The sequence below is a fragment of the Accipiter gentilis genome, chromosome 9, assembly GCF_929443795.1.
Source record: "Accipiter gentilis chromosome 9, bAccGen1.1, whole genome shotgun sequence".
In the NCBI taxonomy this organism is placed as follows: Eukaryota; Metazoa; Chordata; class Aves; order Accipitriformes; family Accipitridae; genus Astur; species Astur gentilis.
The window spans coordinates 31,288,383-31,314,702 of record NC_064888.1 but is presented as its reverse complement, the minus strand read 5'-3'; positions in this window follow the sequence as shown (position 1 = coordinate 31,314,702).

Sequence of the window (26,320 nt, the reverse complement as noted above, 5' to 3'; positions counted from 1 at the left end):
GAAAATTCTTTTTGTAAAACTGCATAAGACCACTCTCAATGTCCCTGTTACCCCAGAGTGCTCACTGTGATCAGCTGTTAAAGGCATTCCTTTCCACTTTCTCCAAATCCACCTTCTTCCTACATGTTTTCACCATTCAGTATTCCCAGTTGGTTCACATACATGAAAAACCCCTTTGTAATAATTAGATAAAATTACTTACACCTGCTCAGCAACACACTGCATTTTTATCTGCAATAAATGACATTTTCCCCAAAGGCTGCATTTTAAGTGAAAAAGGAATCTGAGACGTTTTCTCCTCCTTGTCCTCTTCCCGTTCCCTCCCAGTTCCACTTACTGTGTGTGCCCTTTTAACAGTCACCCAGTAGTTATTTTTTAGTATTAAATCCAGGAGAGTGCTGAGCTGACAGGTCACCAGCTTTTGTGTGAGCACAAGTACATTAAACTGAGTTTAATGCTGAGCGTGGGTGGTACCCACTACGGCAGTAGGCATGGCACAATTTCAACCTTGCAACTGCACACTATGCATAGCTGTGTCATTTAGCACTAACAGCAAGTAGAACGATTCACGCCCAAACTTGGCAAACAGGATTACTCTACTGTGTGGATAGGGTATAGTTCCTCAGCACTAGATTTTTTTTCTTGAGAGTCAGAGCACTAGAAGTTGAAGGGGTTTTAAGCAATGTAACACCTGAAGTTGCAGGTAGCAAATAATTAAAAATTGAATAATAATAAACTGAGTTTCCCAGATAAACCAACTAGAATCAAACCATACACAGCCCATGAAGTGTTTACATACATTTAATAACCACTAAATCTTTTACTGCAAGTCATCATTTTCCATTAAATCCAGTGCAGCTTCCAGAAGAATGATGCTCACGTGGACCCTTTTAAAACAGTAGCTGAACATCTCGTAAACTTTAATGCATTTTTCCCCATAACAACCATTACTAAGTCAGGAAGTACTTTTATCCCCATTTACTAGATGAAGAACTTTATAGAGCAATTCCTTCATTTGCCTAAGGTCATATAAGTACCTGGGTGCTGAGACAGAAACTAAACTTGGCTTTCTCATATCCCAGTCTCCTAACATAACCACTGGATTGGTCAGTGGTTGATTTGAACCTCTTTTCAGCCTTTCCTTTTTAAACAGGCAAGACAGTACCTCTGCAGTATGTCTCCATTGAACTGTATACAATAAAACCTCCAGCATGTTATGAAATAAATGTCCATACCAAAAGTTTCCATCTCCTTCTCCTTTCCTTTATCTGTAATCTGTTCCAGCTCTTCCTATCCTAAGCCAGGACAACAGGCATGGAAATACTGCACATGTTCAGTCCTAGGCAGAAAATGCATGTATTTCTGCCCCTGACTTTGCATTTCCCACTGTATTTGCATCATAACTGACTGCTTCTGGCATCAGATATGGCACAACTTTGTGCCCAGGTTGTCAAAGACAACACAAAAAAGACTAATCCTTTAGGGATTTTTCTCCTACCCTCTCTCCAGTCTGATAGCTTTCCGATGTGCCACATCTATACATATTCACATTACAGCTTTCTTACCCATTTAAAAAATTTTAAACTTGTAAATTTCCTTTCTAGGGTAACAAGGAGTTTCTTTGTGCAGGGAGGGCATCAAATCCTTTACTGAGGTACAGGTATATTACAGCCTCAGTGTATCCCATATCTATTTAAAAACCAAACCAACTAACCTCCAGAAACATTTCTCATTAAAAATAACAGAAAGATATCAGGTTTGTCTGGTTTCAATTTACTGTTGAAAAACACATACTGTATTTTGTCCCCATTTCCACTAATGTATATGTCTCTCTCTATTTCTTCTTTCAAGGTTTGATCTATCTATTTTGTATACTATTATATACGAATCAGCACACAATATACTGCCCAATCTACCCCAGGAAATAACAACCTGGAGACCTCAGCAGCAGAGCAAGTGCCAGGAGGTGCCTTTTGGAGCAGACATAAGGCTATTCCAGGCTACAGTGGAAGGCCACCTTTTTGATAAGGCTGGTAATGATTTTCTTTCAAAGCCAGGCCAGCAAGACCTACAGAAAGACCAGATTTTTTCAGAGTGTTTAAAGGATCTGAGCTTCTGATAATAATCATAATAATTTTGGGACCTTCCATTGGGTCTGTTCCATGTACCTGGTAGAGTGTGGAAAGTTGTTATTGACTTTGGTGGGAAATAATGAGCCTTTTATAGGCCATCTGAGAAATTTACTCATAAATACCTTTTTCTACCTTTTTAAGGGCATTTCTTAAATAGATTTGGTGTTTCCCCACAGAGGTGATGGGTACCACAGAGAAAAAGTACATGCCATAAGCATTCAGTACAAAAAACCAATGACAACTCTGTAATATAATCAGCAATAAAGTCCTTAATTATTGTTATTGAGCCTTGCAGTCATAATAGGTTTTCTTTTATTTTCTGCATTCCTGTCAACAGTTTCAACATTCTCCTTTGGTATTTCTTTTCTGTGTAGTATCTAACAAGAAATAATTACAAAACTCTTCTTCTGGCTGTCAAAAAAATAAAATAAAATAAATCCTGAGATGTTATACCTACAAACAGAGAAATATAAGGAGCCTACACATTCATTTTTAAATATTAGGTTCCCTAGGCATAACCCTGACTCAGAAATAGAAGTCAAGTTACTGAGGGGTGTTTGGGTGTTTGTGAGTGTTGAATTTGTTTTTATTTGTGCTTGAATTTGTTTATGTTGCTTTTGGGCTCTTTCACTTAATGCCTCTGGGAGCTGAACTGGCACACTGTATATTTAAAAGAAATGCAATAAAAACAATTTAGCACCTTTCCCCTGTGTCTGTATTTGTTATTTCCTACTCATAGGAGAGAATAAATTGTTAATATATATATTTATCTATTTATATGCATATATACATGCATGTTTGTTTTTTTTTTTTTTACTGGCAGAGTCAGGATTCGCTAAGCTAGAAGGAAAAACTTTGTCTCTAACAGGAGGAATCATTTTCTCAGATATAGGATTCACTGAAATAAGTTCTGGATGCTACTATATTCAAAAGACAGCAACTATTGCCTATGTAATTTCTCTGTTTCCAGTACCATCTCATACTCCAGTCTGTAACATTGTGGGGTTTATGGAAATCAAAGTTGAGAGCTGCTATGGGGAGAAGTGTCAATAATACCAAGAGTAGGACCTCACAGATTCTGCGTTAACAATCAAATCTTACCCTGTCTGTACTTGTTACAGATTTGCATCTTTAGTAGATCAAATCTCAATAAAAGTTCCTCTCCTTCTTTCTCATAAGGGCTGAACAATCATACAACACGCAGTAATGTTTCATTAGCAGGCCAGAACTTGCCCTACTTCTATAATCACAACACATGAACATGATCAAAACTTGCTGTACAGTTTAAAGCAGTGGATCCTTAACACCGACTTTTAAAATGAGCTGTGCAGTATAGGAGAGAATTAAGAAAGGTGGGTGTCCTAGTGGATTTGTCTTGTGGCTGTGTTCTCTCGTATCTAGCAGTGAGCTCCAGGTGAAGCTTTCTCCGTGGTTGGGACTCACAGCTCACTCCTACATTTATTTTCTGGTTTCTAGTAAAACACAAAATCATATGGCAGCACTTCCTCAGCTGAAGATACTTTCTGAGCTATCAGGTTTCATAATACTTGTAGTAATTTCATCTTTGAGACCTCTACCATTTGACCTTTTGTCTCATCTCATTGTAGTTGATGAATTAATTAAAAAGAATTATTAGAGGGGATGGTCAAGTAGACAGACAATTCATCTCCAAAGAGTGAATACATAAACCTTGTTTCATTAGGCAACCAATATAAAAATCCTTTTTGGTTCACTGAAACAAAATTCATAGATTTATTCTTTTTACTACAAGGCCTTAATTCACAAACCTGCTCTTGTTATCTGTTGAGCACCGCAGCTGAGAGCAGTTTATCATAGGTAGGCATTGCATAGAACTGATTTGGAAAAGCAAGCAGGCATTTAGTCCAGCAGTGTGATGCATTGAACAACTTTGACTCAATATGTCATATGACAAATTATATATGAGTATTTTCACAGTATGTGTATAAACAGTGAAAGTTATGGTGGCCCTTTATTTGGAACCTGAAAGGACAGAACAGTTAGTGTGAGTAGAGAAAGAAAGGGAAAATATTATAGCATAAATCACAGAATAATTTAGGTTGGAAGGCATCACTGGAGGTCTGTAACCCAGACCCCTGTTCAAAGCAGAGATAAGTGCAAGGTTAGATGCAGATGCACATGGCCTTGTCCAGTCCAGTTTTGCAACTGTCCAAAGACAGAGAATCCAGTGTCTCTGGGCAGTCTGATAAACTGGACAAACCTGACAGACCCTGCGTACCCATTTCCTGACGAAGCCCAAGCCTACTTACCTGGTATCCAGGGTCTTTATATTGTTATTTTCTTTCCTCACTTCCATCAGGATCTGGAATTCCACTGTCACTGCACCGAAGGCTTCCCTGGACATCACATCCCTGACCCACTCTACCTTATTCACAAGTAAAAGGAATAATATGTATAAAAATATTATGCATTACTCCTTCCTTTGGAAAGTCCCTGTTTTCCAATCCATGCAGGACACTTACCTTCCTCCTGGCAGGCTATTCCATCTCTTAATAACACCTCTCATAACTGAGTGGTCTTTTTAACTGAAGTGGGAACTATTGGGTTGTTGTGCTCCATTAATGGATGTTTTCTTTATCATGGGAGGCGAGGATGGTGCAAGTTTGCCTAAAATACTGGGGAAAGAATAGTTCAAAACATAGCTCAAAGAAGAACATCAGTAAATAATAGACCCAATTGTCCCTCACTGACCCATGCACTCTCCTTCAATTGGATAGGGGGCTGGATCAGACAGTCCAGGTCTATGGGGCAATTCACATCACTTTGAACTTTCTTTAAATTACATGCCATGCATCCTCGGGACTGTTCTTAGGTCTCATGAACCAGCAAGAAGTACTCTTTATTATATTAGGTAACTTAGCTGGGTACAAAAGATTTAAATACAATTTCTGGCCTTTCTATTAGCTCCTGGCGTGAAGCCAGTGAATCAGTGCGCCATTATGTCTCAGGAAATAGGGATATGGGGACTTGCTGTCTCAAACTGGGACAAAAGATGTATCTTATGGCTTAGTAAAATACCCAGTGGACTGGCTTTTGCCTGTTTATACTGGTAATGATTGCACACCAGGCAATCAATGTTTTATGTTTTGCTATCCCTAGTAAAGTCTGCAGCACCATATTGATTGTTTTTATTTCAAACAATAGAAACAGATAGCTGAGGCCAACCCATGTGAGCTCAAACAAAACCAGCTGTTTAGCTCCACTGATCTGAACCCATGGTGCTGACAGTCAATCTTACTCAAACTCTGTCAGTTAAGATCACCATACCATGGTAGTTACTGTACAACCCTTTATTCAGCAAGTGTCTATTTTAAAGGTTTTGTACTCCCAGAATTAACATATATCTTTTAGATTAGATGAACTTCAGCTCACAAGATTGGTTCAGAAGACAGAAGAATTGTAAGTATATTTATACCGCAGAGCCAGAGGTTGAAGAAACCAGTCTACAGAAAAGCATAATTAATAGACTAACCCTGTGTATCTGGGTATTCTAGAGTGGAGGATCTTATGGGATTTGTTAAATTCCTGATAACTATTTCATTGTACTTTCTGAAGAGGGAGGAGTCTGTTCCTCCATGGCTCTAAATGGGGAGCTGAGGAGCTGTGAAGGAGCTATAACAATACATTCAGTGGCTTAGCTTTGCTGGTTAATTTATTCTGTGATGAAAACTTCTTTAATATACAGTGTTGACAACATCTATGGATTTTTTAGAACATGCAGTGTCCAGGCAGGTTAGGAGACCCACTCACCAAAACTTTAAGAGCATGTAGTCATCCTGCCTATTGTGTGCTGCTGAATGTATCTTTTTTGTACCTGGTTATGTCATTCTGGCACTGCATTCCCAGCACAGTTCTTTAGTTCACTAAAGTGGTGATATGTGATGTTTGCCTCATGAGAATAATGTACACAAAACAGATAAGTACCTTTGGTGTTACCTCCCTCCACATGATGTGCGGACACTGAGAAAGTAACAGTGGTAGGAAAGAAGCTATGAAACAATTTACTTTTTTTGCCTCTTTTTCTATAATATCCCAGGTCTACATACAATCAAGTATGTAGTAACATAGAACTTGCCATATGTGAACCTAAAAAACTTCCAGAAATTAAACATAAATAAATAAAATAAACCAGTGTGGGGAGGGTGTGATGTGAGAAGTGATGAGAAAGTGAAGTAAGAAAGGGAAGTCACTTAGGGTCTTCTCAGGGCTACTTCTGTAGAAAATGAAAAAGTGACCTTTGTTAGAAGATACAATTAAGGCTTAAGAAATCAGAGTGCCCAATCAAATGCCTTTGAGCAAGAACTGGGAGGGCCAGGATTACTGTGCTGACCTTATGCCAGTCTCCTTCCACAGGAATTGTAAGTCCTTTTTTATCACCTCTTAGTCACATACTAAAACTGAAGACACCCATCCTTTGTTTGGGACAGCACAGCAGAATTATTATCTTGTGGGGAAAAAAAAAAAAAAAGCCATTTGAAGTGCAGGGTGTGTCACCTTTCTTTGTGTTTCAAAAAACCTTCCAAATGAAGATACTACTTAGTAGATTGAATGATGGGTACAGGGGTGGCAAAGCAGCTAGCAGTGTGGTAATCTGGCGTTATCACCTCTAACAAATTCAAGACAATATATAGATTACATTCATGTGTGATGGATGCATAAAGATTGGTTTCAATCCTGTACCTGGTAAAAACTTCCAGATGTTCTAGCATCTCTGCTTTTTAAAAAAGTTAATAGAATTGTGAGGAGAGTGTAGGAAATAATTTCAGAGATGAATGAGAAATCTTGTGGGCAGGCAATCAATGGGAAAAGTCTATTTAGTCTGTGAAATGTATGATGGAGACATACCTTGTTTACAATAAGTGAACAATTCTGTGAGAAGAAAATACCAGGTAATAAAAAGCTCTTTGTTCTGGTGGAGAGCAACTCATATCTGAAAACACATTCAGTGAGAATCAAGGTCTAAGTGTCTTATACTGATGGTGGTAAAATACTGGAATAACTATAGAGGAATCAGGAAGTTTTCCATTTCTAGATTACTTCAATAGTGTGGTTGCTGCTGCCAAAGACCAGCTTTAACAACCTGTCACAAGTTCTGGTAGCATGGCTGAAATGTGTTAAGACTGCTGTGGTCATACCAGATGAGCTAATGGTCCCTCCTGGTTTCAGAGACTATCAACCTATTAATTAGCAGCTAATTAGCAGCTGGTAGCAATAATAGGCTATTATCTTGTAGCAAATCAGCCAGTAGAAGAACAAGTAATACACACATTGGCACATTATGTTACTGAGTAATACTCATTTTTAACAGACTTCCTTCTGCTATTTAGAATTAAGTGACAGAGGTCCTCTGAGCTATACGTATAAATAAACAGATTTAGCCACATAGTGGAGTTAGCCTAACCTTAGGGGACCTCCCCCACCCTTATTTTGTCCTCAAGTTAGAACACACACATGAAGGAAAAAAGCCATACATAGTCTTTCCATTAGAAAGTTTTGGGGTTCAGTTTTGAATGAGAAATGTGAAGTCCACTTTAGTAGTTTAAAATTAATAATAATCATAAGAGGATATGAACCATGCTAAATTTACATTTGAGCAAACATTTTAATGTTGCCATGTTATCTTTTTTTTAACCTAAAAACCTTTTAATTTTATTGTAACCTAAAAAACTAGGTTAAAGTTTTGAGATTCCAAGTTTTCCTTGGAAACTTTAGCAAAACCACTTTTTTCAGTTTTCTCAAAATTCTTTGGGGGAGAACACCATATTGTTCACCTGTGTCTGATAACACTTTTTTTCTGTTTGCTTTCCTTAATTAAAGTTAGCTTCTGGATACACCCTGTCAATTGTCATCCTGGAAATCTAGGAACAGAGCCAGGAAAATAAATCTTATCATAGGTTACTCCCCAAATCTACCTCCTATATTCTTTCCTCTGTCAAAAGCAAGTCAGAAACTCCCCAAGTCACCCTGCCAACCCATGCTAGGTCACACTGGACAATAAAACAGATTAATATGACCCTTGTGAGAGCAGTCTTTGTGAATGCCTACATTAACAGTCACTTTTCTCATTTATAGGAAGCAGCACTAATACTTTCCTCACTGGCAGGAGTAACTCCTCACTCATTAACAGACTTTAAGGTAGATGTCCTCCAGAAGCATCGAACTAAATCCATAGTACTAATGTACATTTATTACCCTCCAGATTTTTTTTCAGATTCAGCATTTGTGGTCTAAACATTCCCAGCACAAAAGCTGGGGTTTGTACACACAATAGCTCTGAATTTTTTGTGTGGACCAAGCCAGACAGTTTGATGCAGCTTCCTCATCTATTCTATACCCTAACCTTTTTCTGTATGAAAAGGGAAAGAAACAATGAAGAGATAAGAAACAGAAGTCATTTGTGCTGGGTCCTGGCCCTATTGCTTTCTTATAGATATTACAGATAATATACCTTTGCAACCCTCCTGTTAGTATGGAAAGGAAGAGTGAAAAAAACCCAACAAACAAAACCAAAACAACAACAAACCCCCCAACATTACAGAGGCCACAGAGAGACTTATAAAGGGATTAAAACACAATAGGAAAAGTCCTGAGCAAAAGGAGGGTTGCTTCAGGTCATATAAGGTCTCTGACCTAGAGCAATAGTAGCGAGAAGCTAGTAAAAAAACCTCTTTGGTGGGAAGAGCTCCTGATCTCTAATATTAGTTACCTGGAAGATGTGGTAGAAGTCTATTGTTTTGTCCCAGGTAGTTTTAAATACTTTAGACAATACAAAAGAATCAGCAGAGAGTTATCCTTCATTGAGTGAATATTCTGCATCATTAATGTGCTTTTCCTCACAATATTTTGTCTCTCCTCTGACTTCAAACTTACAAGTTCAAGGAGGCTCTATCATCTCTGTGGTTAAACAAAATGGGTTTAGACATTCTGGTAATTTCTTGGCTGCTTGCACAGTTTCCTCAACTCCTTCCAGGTTCATTAGACAGCAAAGAGAGTAGGTAGTTGTTTTAGTTGTGTTATCTTTCTGTCAGGTGTTTTACTGGATTTGTCTGATAGACTTATCCATAATGAAGACTTTGATGTCTTCTTTGTTGCCTGTAAAGAAAAAAAACCCACAACACAATGCATAGTCTTTCATTAATCAACATTCTGCTCAGATGTGGAAGTAAGATTCTAATTAAAGGCTCTGGGCAGTGCTGTGTGTCTCCATATTAAGGCTCCTACCAAGCCTGATGTTTTGCATTTTATTGTTAGAGAGTAAAGGTGAGATGTGGGAGGAAAAAAAAGGAGGGTAGGATGAGGTGTTTTATTTCTTTTAGGTAAGGACTGAATAAAGGAAAAGAGAATATTTAAAAAACAAAAGAGATGGAAGCAAAGGAGAGAGAGATGAAAAAGTAAACATGAAGTGACAGGAAAGAAGCAAAAGTATTATTATTGCATGTCCTTTTTTAGTATGTGTACCTACCATCTTCAGTGTGATTTAAGGAAGATGAAAGCCAGATTTCTAACTTTGGCTAAGAAAGATTGTCTTGCACTATTTTTAATACCAAAAGGGTTCAGTTTCAATTGTGCTGAAAAATGGTGTGAGGGGAATATAAAGAATGAAATTCTGAAAAAAACAACACACATTACAGCCTCACAAAATTAATTGCTGCACAGCATGAAAATATTAAGCTAGAATATCCACTAGATAGACTAGAGAGATACCAAATTTGTGAACACAATTAATCCAGGGTGAATATGTCAGAGCCTACTGTATTAAAACAAAAATTCCATTGGTTATGGCAAATAATCACCAATTGAATCAGAAATATTCTGTGTATTATCCTACTGTATAAACATCACATTCATTCCATCACTCGAATGTATAATCACTGCCCTTGTTTACATAGCTTGTGTTGAGCAAAATGTGATTTTTTTTTTGCCAAAATATAAAACACTACAGGCTTATTAAATCCTAGCTATAAACTCTTTCTCGAGGAATAAAAACAAGCTGCTTTGAAAGGCTGAAATGGCTGTTGGCTCACCCGAAGTGATTTGTAGGGAACAAGGGAACATGCACACAATGTGGTATTGCACAGAGAGCAGCACCTGCTTCTGCAGCTGAGCCAAGGTTGGGTGGATGGGAGCTGTAGATCACGCTGTAGGAAGGACTGGGCAGGACCAGGCAGACTCGCCTGCTTCCTCAGAAAATTTCAGGGTAGATTCAGTCGTGAGGTTTACCTGAGCAATGGCCTTGCTACCTGTGCGTGAGTCACTATTTCCCTGAAAGTCTGAACAGCCATTTCTATTTGTGCAAGACTTCATTCATCCTAGCAATGCATAATTTTGATTATTTATTGTTACAGCAGTGGCTGGTGGCTGGGAACTGACGAGGCTGCTATTTCAAACCAGGCAACATAAACTTATACGAGAGAGAAGGTCTGTGCTATTTCTGCCTGTTTCCCACTAGCCAAGACAGCATACGCTTTGGGTGGCATGACAGGGAATAGGCCATTTTCTGGCTTTCAATCATATTATGATTTTATCTGGCTCTGAATCACATCTCTTCTTGTAATGCAAAAAGTAGGAAAGGAAACAGAGAAGCGTCATTACCAAGGTCAAACTATAAATCCATGGCAGACTTTGGAATAGCAAGTAGCCTCCAGCCTGTTGGTTTGTGCTCACAAAGCAAGACTGTGCAGGACATTTATATTTTCCTTTCATCATGAGCTTCCTAGAATATTCATTTTCCTACCCATGCAGTATTGTATATCATAATGAAGAGACCTTCTGTGGTTACTGTCTATTTTGTCAAGCATCAACAGCTGTCTAAACACATGTGGATTATCATGATTAAGTAGTCCCCGTCAGGAGTGTTGTGGATGCTATGTCCCTGGCATTGAGCTACAAGTGTGCTCTTCCCCCCCCCACTTTGTGTTCTTTCTGTATATTTTTGAATTAAAAACTTGAAATATAGAGCATGGAAAAGGAGATCATTTATCCAATTATCTTGCATTCTGAAGTCTCATCATTATGGACAACATAAACAGAAGTTGTTACTATAATTTAATATTCAATTGGTTTGGCCTTAAGAATATATGTGTGATCATGGAAAGTTATGCACCTTTCACACGAACATTTGCATTAAATTAAATCACACTGTGCTGTGCGAAAGCTATGTAAAATATAGATCACCACATCACAGGGCTTTGGCAAAGCCGTGTTTCCTTGCGGCTACTACTGGAGAATGGGAGGTGGGACACCCTCAGTGTCTCAGTCCTGGTCTGTCATTTATCTGCACTGCTTGCTCTAAGACTCGGTGCTGTTATCTCTAAGAGGGGATAATAACGCTAGTGGATCAGGAGGCTTAATGAATTTAAAAGTCCTTCGGAGTTTCTTGGATGAGAGAGACCACAGAAATTCAAAGTATTATTACAAAATCCCCTAGTGCCTGCTCCTCTGGGGAGATCAGCTGAAAAGCTTTTTTTCCTCTCCCAATCTGCTGTAGAGTGAGTGATTGAGCAAGAGCCTTCAAAGGGTGGAGTCAGCAGGTGAAAGAACTAGAGAAGGCCTTTGCAGTTAGTTTGAAGAAAGGAAAGTGCCCTACTAGCTCGGCAGCCTTTGCAGCCTCTTCAAAGAAGGGTAGGAGTTGTCTCAGGCACACGGATAGGTCTCCCATCTGCCTGACGGGTGCGGTATCCGGGGAGTAACACAAAATGATGAGCCAGGGCCTTTGGAAGAAGCAAATAAAGAAAAATGAGATGGGACTAGAGACTGGTGGGGATGGCAGAGGTGTTATGAAAGGGTTTGTAACACTGTCAGCCACAGACTTTTTCTCCCCTAAGAGGGTATCAGGAAAAACAAAGATGCAATGCCCTCTCTCTCCCAAAATCCATGGACACCCTGCCTCGAGCCTTTCAGTCAGACTGAGCTTACCTGGCTCACCGTTTTCTTGCAATGGGCTGATCACATTGAATTTGTTGTGCACTTTTTCCTGAACAGAGCATACCAATAACCTCCTGAGGAAACGTTTGCCTAGTAAGGCATACGCATTTCCCTTTCCCCTCCAGAAACAGCGGGGGAAATTAGTCTTCTGCTTGCATACAAGAAGCGACTCATTTCCCAATGAGTGATGAAGGCAGTCAGGTCACTGCTCTAGGGAATCTCTCCATTTTAAATCTTCAAAGCGCGTTTTAGGCTTAAGAGTTGGTTTATACTGTATGATACCCTGATCATTTACCGCAGTGTGGTATGCTCTTTTTAGAGTTATTCAACAGCCTTATTAATAGATTCCTTGGGTCAGGTATTGCTGAAATATGTGTAAAACTTGACTAATCCACATGAAAACAATGACAATAAACCATTTATTTTATAGCAAATTAACTGCAATTAGAATCAGGGCTTTTCTGTTTGTTTGTTCTCTGAAGGATAGTTAAAACTTCATCGCCAAAGATAAACATTTATAATGTACTAATAATGTTTTCCTTCCCTTGCCCCACCACCCACAAGAAAGCTAATACTTTCAACCCCACAGGAATCTAACAGTCTCCAACAGAGCACAGTATTGCAGAGTCTAAAAGTAGACAGATCTTTAGCTGAAACTCCAGGGGACATTTTAGACTGACAAAGGACTTGTACTCAAATGTGCCTAGGGCCCTGGGAGTAGCACAGGATCTTTACTGATCACTAAGGCAAAGGGACTTTCATTTTGCTCCCCTCACCTCCAGCAGCAGAGTTGTTTCTAATGATAGGCTACAGACCCAAGCTAGGGCTTTCAGAAGTCTCTTTGCCTCAGGTTCAAAAAGGAGGTTAGATTTCACAGTCCTGAGCTACCTTTTGTCACTCAGTGTGAATTGCTCTGGGCTGTCTGTCATATAAATAATGGCCTGATTAAACCCCTCACATGTGGGGGTTGTCACATATTCAGCAAAAGGCTGTGGGTTTATTTTGATAGTTTGGAAAACAGATTTGTTCTGTGTGTGCAAACCCTCCTAATGGAAAATATTCCTTATTCCTCTCTCTTCCACACCCAGATGATGGAAAATTGTCTCTGACAAGGTAACTGACTCTGTAGAGAAGGGGGGACCAGTAAGTGTAGTTAATCTCAACTTGCTTCCTTGCAGCCAAATTGGGGAGATAGGTACTGGATGGGTGGACTACAAAGTGGGTGCAAAACTGGCTGGACTGTTCAAACAAAACAGCAGTTGAAGTATAAATGATGTCCAGCTAAGAAAGGTGTTGTTCCTCGGGTGTCATGGACCAATACCATTTAACATCTTCCTTGAGGACCTACTTGATAGGAGAAAATGCACCCTCAACAAAGCCACAGGTGATATCTCATAAGACAGGGGAGAGGGAGCTGTAGGATAGGGCTGCTCTTCAGAGAGACCTTGGCAAGCTGGAAAAGCAGGACAATGGGAATTTCAGGAAGTTGAAAAGTTTCAAATGCAAAGTCCTGCACCCAGGAGAGAATAACTCCATGCAACAGTGTAAGCAGGGCACTGACTGCACAAGGAACAGTTCTGAAGAAAAGGGCACACAGATGCTGGGGGACAACAAATTGAACGTGTGTCAGCAAGGCTTCCTTATAGCAATGAAGGCTGAGTATTGGTCTGTGTTAAAGACAGCATCAATAGCAGATCCAAGGAATTAATTACTCCTACTACTTGGCACTCAGTTAAGTTGGCCTCTAGAGTAGTATATGGGTTTGGGCCATCCATGCAAGTGAGACTTTGACATACTAATGCAAGGCCAGGAGGGAGGGATGGATCTGTCTAACTTGCACAAGGGAAGGCTAAGAAGAGAGCTAACTGTTGCTGTCAACAAGAGTTGGACAGTCATTCCTTTCAGCAGGAGAAGCAGGCAGATTTCAGAGTGCAGAGAAAGAACAGGAGGCAGCAGCCACAAGCTGCAGCAAGGGGAATTTCACTTATCAAGTAGGGAAAAGAAAATCCACCATGGCAGTAGCCCTGGACCAGATTGCCTGAGATGCCCTAGATTATTCTTCCATGTGGATTTTTGGAACTTACCTAAACAACACACTGATCAAGGTTTTCTAACTTTGAGCCTTGCTTTTGAGTAGGAGTTTAGAACAGAGACCTCCAAAGGTCTCTTCCAAGCTGAATTATTCAGCGGTTCTAAAAAAAAAATTGACATCTTTCTCTCTTTTACATCCTGTTTTTTAGCTCAACCAATTCAAAGCTTGCAAGGCAAAATGCAATCGTTAACAGAGAGAAATGTAAGGACTAATTGGATAGCCAGAACACAAACTCCATTTCTAAATCAAAAGATATTTAAGGCAGGTAAATACTCACCTCTATGATTGCTGGAGGAAGGACATGGAATGGGAAGTTAATTACTCATATGATAGTATCTTGCTTAATCCAGCATGGAGACTGTTTCCTTATGTCTAGAACATTAGAAGTTATGTATAAATACACATGGGCTCCTGATGAGCTTTACATTTACTACTTTATATAAGTTGGTATAAAATCCCCACGGGAACAAGGTAGGGTTTCTGAAATTTGAGAATAATATTGCCTTTCTCTGATTTAAGCAACATTGATTTTTAACACAGTGACCCATATTCTACTCCAAAGTAGCTCCATTATTTCAGTATTATTGTACTAGGATGAAAGTCTTTTCTTCTCAGAAGATATAGTTTAACAACATGGGCTTACTACAAAGATACAAAGTCTTACATCATTAAAGGCAGGCATCTATTGTAAAGCAATTGTAAGGTGAAGAACCTCTGTAGGCTGATCCATCCTATCCTAACATAAATGTCTACAATGAGAAGAACCTACTCCCACTCACTGAAAAGGGAACCTTGACAGCTAGCCCATATTTTACACTTAAGATTTAGGTAGCTATACAGAAGTGTTACAAAGATAAATTTCACTGTAATAGTAGTGAAGTGGTTGATGAAAAAGTGAGTAAACCTACCAACCTGATGTTCCCACACAAGCAGTGAGAAGCTCCGTCTCCTCTATATATTGCTAAAATTAAACATAGGTGAGCTGCATTCTTCTGCATTTACCCTTAATTACACCATTGATTTGATGTTGTTTGCCAGTGAAGCTTAATAATGAACTCCAGTATTTAGCACCAGAATTGAGTGAAATGAGTTCACTAGCTTTGTTCCAAACCTGGTTCATAACACACAGGTTCTCCTTATTGTAATTTACTTTATTTGCATTATTGGCAGTTCTCCCAACAATGCTGTATTATACTAAGAATTGCAAGTCAAGCATATATTTGTTTTAGTATGACTTAAGCAATTATTCATTGCAAGGAAGCATTTGCTTTCTCAGTTTAGATACAGCTGTGGTTTAAAGACCCTTTAAAAAAAAAAATCTATTTCAAATTGAACTGTTAAATTTACTACTAGGCAGAAGTTCAGAGCCAGAAGCTAAGGGGTTTATTCATGAATGTAAGCCAAAAATGGATGCCCTTATATTGAGCCTGTCAAATGTATTGATGCTTATTAATGCCATATAAATCTTAGTTAATAGGTTTTCTAAATCTTGGTTTCTTTTTTTTTTTTTTAATCCGCCATCATAATCTGAAGCCACCACCTCTAAGGAGACAGCAAAGAAAAGTAAATCTAGGTGTTGAGAAATTACCATAAACAAAACTGTTCTTTCATTCACTTTACATGGCCTCAGCATTCAAGATGGGTTTGGATTGACAGTTTTTCATTTAGAGTCAAAAAGTGAGTTCCCAATTCAAGACAAGCACCTTCTGGTAAAATTCTAACAAGTCCATCCATCTTTGCTATAGCAGAGAAGGAAAGTCCATTTGTTTCCCCACCACTATAAGATTTAAAGACCTAATTATTTCCTATGATTCAAGATTTGAAGAACATATTCTGAAGCATGTGGGTGTTCTAAGGGATTCCATGAATAGGTGTCACCTTCTCCCACATTATGCCTCACTGTGGCTTCCAGCCATCTTAGGACCTCTAGAATGGCTGGTAAGAGTTTTGTTCCACATCCAGGGCTTGATTTGGAAAGCTGCCTGAAGCTGTGCACTGACAAACAAATATTGTAATTAACTAAATCAGTAATCCTAACATCCCTGTTTATATGTTCCCCTTTTATTTCCCCCTGCACCCTTCCTTCTGTGTAAACATAGTATTACTTAATCAGGAACTGGTTTACCTTGGTTTTCTTTTTATAATAGATCATCGTTACTGAACAAAGCAGAGGTAACAGATGAGTATACTAATTGGAGATGTCAGGGCATTGGGGATTTCATTAATGACTGAGAAATGGACTGAGAAACATCAAACACTTCCTCTCGCCTCATCGTGCTCTTTATCTGTGGAAAATGAAAAGCCGGTTAAGCCCTTTTGTATTTTAGCAGAGCTTAAAAGTTGATACCAAAGGGGGTATCTTGTCAGATCAAGAAACATGGAGACTGAGTTTATTTTGTCAAACAAAATATTAGAATAGAACCAAAAACAATCTGTGAGAGTGCTTTATTCTAAGACTAAATTTTACTCAGCCAAAAATAACCAAAATCTCTCCAGAAAAGAAATTTGCAGATAAGCTATCTGCACAAGAATACATTTTAATGCTTTACAAACCTTTCAAAAGTCTCTTGGCCACTCACATAATGGAGGAATGGACAGAGCAATACAGGATTTCATACAGCTCTGCTGAAGCAATGAACTGGGAGGCAGGACTTGTGGGTTGGTCTGTGAGCTCCACTGCTGTCTGACTATTGGCAAAACATCATTCTGTTTCTAAACCACCACTCTTCCCTTTCCAATAATAAAGCATTGATTCCCCACTCTCCTTTTTATAAAATGTTTTGATATTTGAAAAGAAAAAGCATTGCACAAACTGGATTCTGCAAACGTTCAGTGTATAAATCAGATTCTCTACAATGTGTGCTTTATTGGAAAAAAATCTGATTCACTGAAGCTGATTGCTTTTGTTGAAATATATCAATTGGACAAAAGTTCCCTCAAGTCAGATGGAATTTCAGATAAGTGAGCATGAAAGAGATTTCATTCACTGTTTTTCACTGGCAGAGTTGCTCCCCTTCATCTGAATAATGGATTGCAGGAGGCTGACTTGACAATCACCTGGCTGAGACAATCAGGTGGGTGCGCAGAATAAAGGACAGAAAGGGATTAGGTCCTGTATCTCTCCATTGCCAGCTGTGTACATTAACTTGAGTGTCTTGGCACAGTTTGCTCTTATGGCGTTCACAGCCTTGGGCAGGAGATGAGCTCTCACCAACCTTTATTTCAGCTGCATAGTGAAAGGTATGGTTGAGTGTACGTCTGGGTTGAGTGCTGTCTTGAAGGTTCAACTGCTCATTGTACCAATTTACTGTTAGTATCCTTATTAATAGGATATGTATGCCTACTTTGATATGTCTAGAAGGTTCTAAGAAGAAGCAATACCTTCTTCTAGCCAGCAATGCCTGTAAAGATAGAGATTTATTGTGAAATCTAGCTCTGGAATGGAGCTTCTATAAAGTTATCGCAGAGTTTAGTTTAGACAGCCCTGAACAGCGTTTCATTATCACTGATGTTTTTGTGGCATCGATAGCCAAGACTATTAGTTCACTGTAAAATTCATTGGAAAATAAGAAATTTTTTTTTTCATTAAGGTCTGTCTTAAGTTCAGAGGAAGTTTAGTAATCAGAATTCAATCTGATGTTCTGTTTTGATCATCTCTAGTTGAAATTACTTGTTGGATGCTCTTTTAACACTGGGTGATGTCACAAAGAACTCAGCTGCAGTGACTCAACCGGTATATAAACTTGCTACCAACTGTAGGATAAAGTTAGATCTGTTCTCAGAAAGTGACCATTCAGAAAATCCTGGTCCTTGCTAAGAGTAGTATTGTTCACTTTTTAAGTATCAGTCTTCTGTCCAGAGTGCTATTAAATCTTTACCTCAGTTACAAACCCTTTCCTTTCTGAGGCAACATAACAGATTTTGTCCCAGAACTTTGCAGAGATAACTCTCACATCATTTCATTTTACCAAAGGGAAAGTCCAGAGATTAATAAATCAATTCTTTTCTGCCATGAAATAATAAACATTTTAAAAAGGAAATGCTTTTTAACTGAAAGTAAATTTCTCTGGGGAAAAATGTTAATTTCTAACTTCAGATTTTCAGTGAAAAGGAAATTGTAATAATACATTTTTCTCCCCCCAACAATTAAAGAAAGAACACCTACCCTTTAAAAAATATACTTTTTTTCATATAATTCTTTCAAAACTACACTTGTTTGCTGGTTGGTTTAATGAGAAAAACCAATGTTTTTCCACTGAGGTTTTGTTACAGAACTAATTAAACCGTATTGTTAAAATTAGTTAAAATTCCCTTAGATCTAAACTGGTGCTGTGGAGTCCTGTCACCAGTGAATAATATTGCTGCTTATAGTGAATTTCTTTTGCTAGCTTTTTTACTTCCTTACAGTTCCAACTTTTATAGTTAGTTAATATGACTATGTTAAGATTTATTGGAAAGATTAATAGTTATTTTGATGAGTCTTCCTCTATGAATATATTTTTTCTCTTAATAATAACTGAAATGTGTAAAATATCCAACTGAGATAAAGAGAGAAGAAAAAAAGGCCACACATCATCAAACAGTTTATCACCATGGAAAATATCACAAAATAGCCCATAATTATGGAAAATCAAATATAAGTGAGCCCATAAAGCTAACTTCTTTCTTTCAACATGCAGTCAGGGGAAGAAGAAAAAAAAAACACCAAACCAACCCAAAACCACATGAGCTGAAAAATACATTAAAGTTGTAATTCAACAAAGCTAAACTTGTTAAGGCACATGATTAAAACTTTTTGGGAGTCTAAACAAAGCTTTTTTTTTTTTTTTTTTCCATACTGAAAAGAAGTATGTAATAAAAACTACATAAAATAAGAAAACCCTAGTTTTGATGCACTGGCAGACCCACAAGTGTATCTATACATGCTCCTTTATTAACAATTCAGGCTTCTTTTAGTAGTTGAATAATACATTATGGTTTCAGATGAAAATCATGATGCAAAAGAAAAACATTACTATAAGCTACAAAATCAGCAATTTCTAACACAGATGAGGGAATCATCATTTTGACTTGCAGCCCTCTACACCTACCATTTTCAAGGTTAACGGTTATGGGGACCACCTTTTCAGTATGCAAATTCAGTCAGGCCAGTTATGGGATTTTGATACAAAGATGCATTCCTCCCCAGTGTAAGATTTATCTGCATAGTATCAAGTCTTAAAGCACTGAGGTCTTTTCATCTTTGTCTTTTACGATGCATATATAAAGTACAGAAAAGGAGACAAAGCTCTCTACTCCTCACTTCAGAAATAACTTCATCTTAACTGTGAACTCTTATTGTCCTCCTGTCAAAAGGGGCTTTCTTCAAAAAAGGTGTTCCCAGCCATCTGTTCGCAAGGGACATTGTCAGCTGGCAAGTTTGGTTGGGGTTTGTTGCTCTAATTCATTTTCAAAAAAATCAGACTTTCCAATCCGGCAGCAGATGCAGGGTAACAAATTTGTGTCTGTCAGCCCACTATTCCCTGATGAGATGCCTGTGAGCATGCTGATTATACATATGCAACTAATTAGGACCATGGTTAGGATAACTTAATGGATTGATTTACCTCCATATCCAGTTAAGTGGCAAGCTCATGAGCACACAGAGTAGCAGATACTGCCCCATGATTTCCCACTGTCTGAATCTTGCCAGCCAACCTGGAGAAGCCAGACTTCCCATGTCCTCAGTCCCAGATTGCCTCCTAGAAGCTGTGAAAGGGGAAAGATACTTCAACAAGGGGGGGTGTGTGGGGTGTGTGTGTGTAAATAGCACTCTTTTTTGACAGGAAGGGATGGCTGTTTCTGAGTGTAAAACCCATTTTGCTGCTTTATTTCCTTTTCATGAAGTGCTAAAGGCCTCTGGCACTGTTTTAATGGCCCGTCTGGTTGAATATAAGCAGCGAACTTTTGGCAGAGTGTGGAAGCCAACTCTTCATTTATAAAGCCCCTTGCCTCTGTGGTGCCAACTATCCCTCACCCATAGTCTTCCTTATTTCAGCCTAATGATGAGTGAGGTCCCCGCACTGGGCTATGGCTAGAGAGGCTTGGTCAAGTCCAAGCACAGCAGCCACCTTTTTGTGAGGCAGCAAGGTTGAGATGGAGGTAACATGATCAGCAAGGACAATGTGTCTAGTGCTCCTAGCGTTCGTTGTTAAAGTCCAAAGTGGTACTTGCCAAGCTGGGAAAAGAGAATCGTTCCCTGTGTAGGACAGTAGTGCACATAAACAGCACTTCTCCTGTGTTGCTTCTGTGTACTCCTCTCAGGGTCAAAATGCAGCTTCCCCTGCTGAGATTCAACAACCTGCAAGTGTGGTCCTCACACACGGGGGCTTGTACAGATTACCCTTGGTGGGACCCACATTGGTGCTTCAGGGGCAAAATTCCTCTCAGACTAAAGGAAAAGCTAAAGTAGGTCAGATCAGCCATACGCAAAGTGGGTTGATTTTTTGAAGTTGACTGGGTTCTAGAGGGACCTTCATGGGTAACTGCAGCCGCAGACCTCCGGGCTTCCTCCCTCTTAGCTCTGTGCCACAGAACTGAGGTCCCACAGAAGAGGGACCACCATGGGAGTTAATTCAGGGAAACAATTTCACTGAAGTGACAGTTCTAAATGCCTGGTAGGCAGACCCCCACGTGTACCTAAGAAGTTTATCATGAGGCACAGAATGAGTATTCTTCTTATATGGCCAAGAGTAGATGTAAATCCAGATGTGATATCTTCCACATACACTCAGCCTTTCTCTCAACATAGAGTTCTAGTAGGGAATTGAGGAATCAAAAATATTTTTGTGTGTATTGCGCAATGTGTACACGCACACACAGTTGCATGTGCACACACACAGGGGTCATATCCTGCTTACTTGGTTTTCCATTTCTCACCAATAACTTTCTAATACACTGACCAACTCCATTCAAAGTTGACAGAAGGAAAGGAATCTCACTGCCAATTCACAAGTAACCAAGAAACTTCATAGAAAAGCATCTCTCAGGTCTCTCTTTATTCAATAAGATAAGTCAATAAGTCAAGTAGCATAAATTTTGGGGGACCCAGTCTTTGTTCTGCTCATCAAGAAAGTATTTCTTTCTGATGATCTGGCACTGCTTACTGTTAGAGAGCAGATTCAGTGACAAGAGAGCCAATGACTTTGTCTAATTTGGTATCCAGCATGGGTTTGTCAAGCATTACCTCATGTAGGCTCAGTTCTCAGTTTCTCATGCTTTGAGTGGGCAAAAGTAGTGTTTGCAAATGATCCATAGTGCTGTGATTTCATGAATCATGCTTGGTCTCTAATGAGTAAACTCTTTCTGCAGATGAATGAAATCATTGTCATACTGTGCAGGCTGTAGAACTGCATCTGCCTCTTTGCCTCAGACATTGCCAGTTTCCAATCAGTGTTTCTTCTGAGCAGTGTGATGGGCAAGGCCTGACAAGGAGCAGTGTTCTGGGTCCTTTGAAGCTGAGTGCTTCTGAGTGAAGCATTTCTAAAGCTACCGCACAAGAATAAAAACAGTCTCAGAATATGTGGTGCACATTAAAGGCTTCACTAAATGTCTACTGAAAGAATAAGCTAACCGTTTCCATCTTTACTGTAGAAGAGTGCTTATGTATATATTTAGTGGATTTATTGTCCTACACTGTCCTACATGATCTACTTATTGGGGAAGGAGTTGTACATGTGCTAAGAATCATGTCAATGTTTAAGTATTGCACTGAAATGTCATTTATTAGCAACATATTTTAAAGGATTTAAAGTACTAGAAGGACTGAAGGGTGACTGGTAGACCAGTTTGCAGAATGATTTAGGAAAATACCTTTATCAAAGAATTTCTTAAATGCAGGCCCAAGATACATCCTTAACTGTTTTATTCAACCAGGTCTTCTACAGAAGTTCTTGCCTATCTCAAAATGTATTAGATGCAACACAGAGTTAATTGAATTATTCGTAGGCTTCACATTACATTTGTGCTAAAGGACATTGCTGAATCAGGGATTTAATGGGCTAACAGTTAAACAAAGGAATCATGTGCATGGCTTGAGCCAGAAAGCAGGAGGCAAGAATCCAGAGCTTTTTTTCACAGCTCTGCCTTTGGGAAAGTTAGATTAATCTTTAGACTTGTAATAGTTTTTGAGCTTTCTTTATATACTATTGTACCTCAGGCATCCCAGATAAAATTAGAAATAGTAATCAAATGTCAGCCTCATGTTTATTGTACTTAGCAATTGTGAGATTTAGTTAATTAGTACGTTTCATGTGCTTTGGGGTCCTTAGACAATGAAGGTCATGTATCTGCTTAGATAGATGTTTAGAAAAATGTAAGCCATTATTATTCAAATGTACTTGAAGTTTTATCAGTCATAGAGATATGAGGAGGACAGAGGCTGTGATAACCACTCCAGCTGTTAGTGTGGTCACCAGTTCTTAGAGAAGATGGATTCAACCTTTCCACTATCAAATTTACAATAAATAAATAAATAAAGAGGGAAAACAATCACACATTTCAAAGTTACATTTAAAAGTTAGGACAAGCTGTGCTGAAGACAATGGAGGGAAGACAGCCGGTTTCCTTGCAACAGGTCCTGGGCATAGATTCTTCAGTGCCTTGAGAGCACAGCCAAAGCTCTTCCTACCATTTGGGACATACATAAGGTTTATCTTTTCTGTTATCTCTTTAGCTTCTAAAACATGCAGGCCAACTTTCCCACCTTTAGCACAGTGGGATACTGTGGAAGAATGTCTGTCTCATATTCATATGGCCACTTATCTTGAGATTTCTCCTTGCAACCTTTCAGTCAAATGTGGCTAGTAATAACCAACGTATTCAGTAATGATGCTGAGGGGAGAGATGGGAACAGGCAGAGAGACACACTGGAGAGACCTCCTTTCCCTCAAAGAAAGCAGTGAGAGAAATATATTAACCTTTCTCTTCTTTATCCATCAATGTTTCAGATATCTTTGTCCTTTGAGTGACTCTTCAGCTTTATAAAAAAATGTCATATGCACTTGGTTTAGTTCCAAAATGACCGAAAAGCTAGGGAGGGACTTGCAGGGGAACAGAAACATTTTTCACATTTGCTTTCACAGCCAGTAAGCAACACTGGTTGCAAAGTCAAATAGTGGAACAGCTCAGCAGAAACACTGTAACCAGTCAGCACCATTTTCTCCTCCAGGACTAATATCTATAATGATAAACAAATGTGTGCACAAGTTCATATGGGTCCAATCTTAATTTTGGTGAAAAAGGCATGGATTGCAAGATGCAAAACAGATGAAAGAATCAAATATCGATGGGCAGGCAGCAGCAAATTCAATTCTTTGATTTTTTTCTAATTTTTGCTACTTCGAGCTTTGGTCCGGAAAAGGCTTATGCATATTAGTAGTCTACTTAAGCTCATCAGTTTCTAGGTTTTAGGATTGGAATGGCCCATTATTATCATCCAGTGTGACCTGCAGAACAGAAGCCAAAGAATTCCAGCCGATAATTTCTGCAGTTCAATAAGCTGCTTATTGACTTGATCCTCCAAAATGCTGAGCTTTCTGGCCTCAGTCGAACCAAGCATTTGAAAGTGAGCCACTTTAAGAGGGAGACAAGATGACTACCCACAGCTTAAAATTTCCCACAAACATGTCTTCCTTGCATGGAGCCCAAAGGACTTTCCTAATAAAGGACTTAATCCTTCATGGCAGTAAGAAGGTGATTTAGGCCTGCAGTGCTGGACCCATAACTAAGGCAGTTGAGAGTGCACACATACTCATTCAGCATATACACAGAGGATCATTTACAGGGCTGTTCAGAGCATAAACTCAAAATCTGTCATTCCTCGGATGTTACTTTGTTGGGATCAAACCAGGTTTTGAAAATGCGTTGATCAATGCCACCATTGACAGAAATATTCCTAAGAGCTGGAGAAGACACCTTGGATGATTCCAAGGACCTTGAAACCCACCCAAACCCCAACCTTCTTATTTTGGAAAGGGGCATTTTAACAAAATTCCATTTCATTACAGCTTTGAATTTAATTCTAATGCAGAAATAGAACAAAGGTGAAATGTCAGGTCATTTTAGAAGGGAATCACCAGACTCCTGAGAAAGCAGATTCCTTGTTTTCTTTCTTCTCTGCCCTTTTAAATGGGTTGTTATACTTACTTACTGTCCTCTGGGACTGTGCCTCTTGCTTTCTTTGAGCACTTTTATAAAACCAAGAAAGGAAAAAATACTTGTCGTTCTTTAATCCTTAGGTTCAACAGACAATCTGGGATTCCAGTCTGAAATGTCAAACTGCTTATGTCCACCTGCAGAACAAAGTTGAATTTTCAAATCTTTTATTTATTTATCTATTTGTCTGGGTTAAAAGTTATCCTAGTACCTGTCATATTCCTTGTTAAAGCCCTTTGGTGAAAGGACTTTGAAGCACTATTCATAAATCTCATTCTTAAAGAGCATTCCTTTGAGGTAAAAAAAAAAAAAGACAAACAAAGCTCTTTATTTTTCACTGCTTATTAGATTTTCATATCTGGAATGAGCATGGGGCTTCAAAAGGAACAAAAGGAAAGCAGCAACTCCAATTGCCTGCAATATCTTAAGCACTGTCCCTATCTACGCATTCAGTTCCCATCCTAACACACCACACTCGTGTTCAGTGCAAAAAAACATGGGTAATCTCTATGAATCGGTTGTGAGTTTTGTCCATCAAAAGTGTCATGGTGTAGGTAATGGCCTGAATTCAGCTTCTTCACATGTTATTGTCCAAAGTCTAGTAGCCTCTCCCAGAAAGCCCTTTAGGGTCCCTGTATAACTGAGTGTCTCCAATTCGTTTGGTTTATAAAATGGTGCATATCTCCCCTTGAATATCTGATCTCTCTTTGGACTCCAGAGGAAAGTCAAAGCCACATTCGAGACATAAATGTTCCAGAGAGCTGAAGCTAGTGAGTTTATTCCTTTTTCCTTTGGAAAAAACTCATAATGGTGTTCTGATTCAGTTGAAGAAAACAAAAAAAAAAACCCCAAACATCAAAATCTGCAATAAACTGTTTTCCTTTTTATCTGCTATTTCTAAAGATGGATGCTCACTTGATGTGAAACTTGGATCCAGTTTACATTTCTGAACATGAAACATCTCCTATGATAAAATTTGAAGAAATAAAAAATTATTTCAACACTCTTATTTTAAATACTTTGAAGAATTTTCATTTATGTAAAAACATTTTATATAATCTTCATACTGTAGTCACAAATTTATTTTACTAGAGTATGTAACTATTATTTAATTGTTTTTAAATTCTTCAAAATTTACAAAAACATTTAGAAAAAATAATTAATGATAAATACCCAGATTTCAGTTTTTCATTTTGAATGAATAGCAGAAATTGCTGAAGAAAAGAAAAAGGGTTTTCAGACCAGACTTTGCATGTTGCGGGTAGAACTGCTCAAATTTCAGAGGCCAGCATAAAAATTGATTCTTGTCAAGTTAGCATCTGTGCATTTAACAATCATCTCTTTATTTAACCTCATAACAAGTCAGGAACAGGCTTACTTCCACAGTGGTCTGAGAGTACAGCTACGTTAACAGAAGCAGTGAGTTAACAGTGCCATAGCATAACAACTTATGGCTCATCAGTGAGTGTCAATAACTGTGCGTAGTCTGTGTGTCTGTATGTGTTCTTAGCTCTTTGCAATCAGGATGAAAGACCTGCTTAGCAGATGGAAACCTGTCAGTTCCTTTTTACTAAACTGCTTTTCGGTGTCATTATCCTTCAAGGCATTTCTTTCTTTAAAAATCCAACTGCTTCAATAAAATCACAGGGTGAGTCAGATAGGAACCATTTTTCAAAGTATTTGTTGACTTCTATTGTAAATGTCAATTGTTCCTGCGAGGATGGCCTCCTGCTCAGGAGGCTGGCATCTCCTAATATCCTGCTTACCTTGAATGCCAAAGACGGAGGAGAAAAAGTAAAAAGTCCAACCCTTGAGACTACAGACCAATGGGAGTTTAACATCGTGAATTTTATAGCATATTTATTTTCCTTGTCACTGTAATGGTCAGTGGGCTCATATAACTGTGCAAGAAAAAAATCCCAGAAGAAAAGGTTCCTCA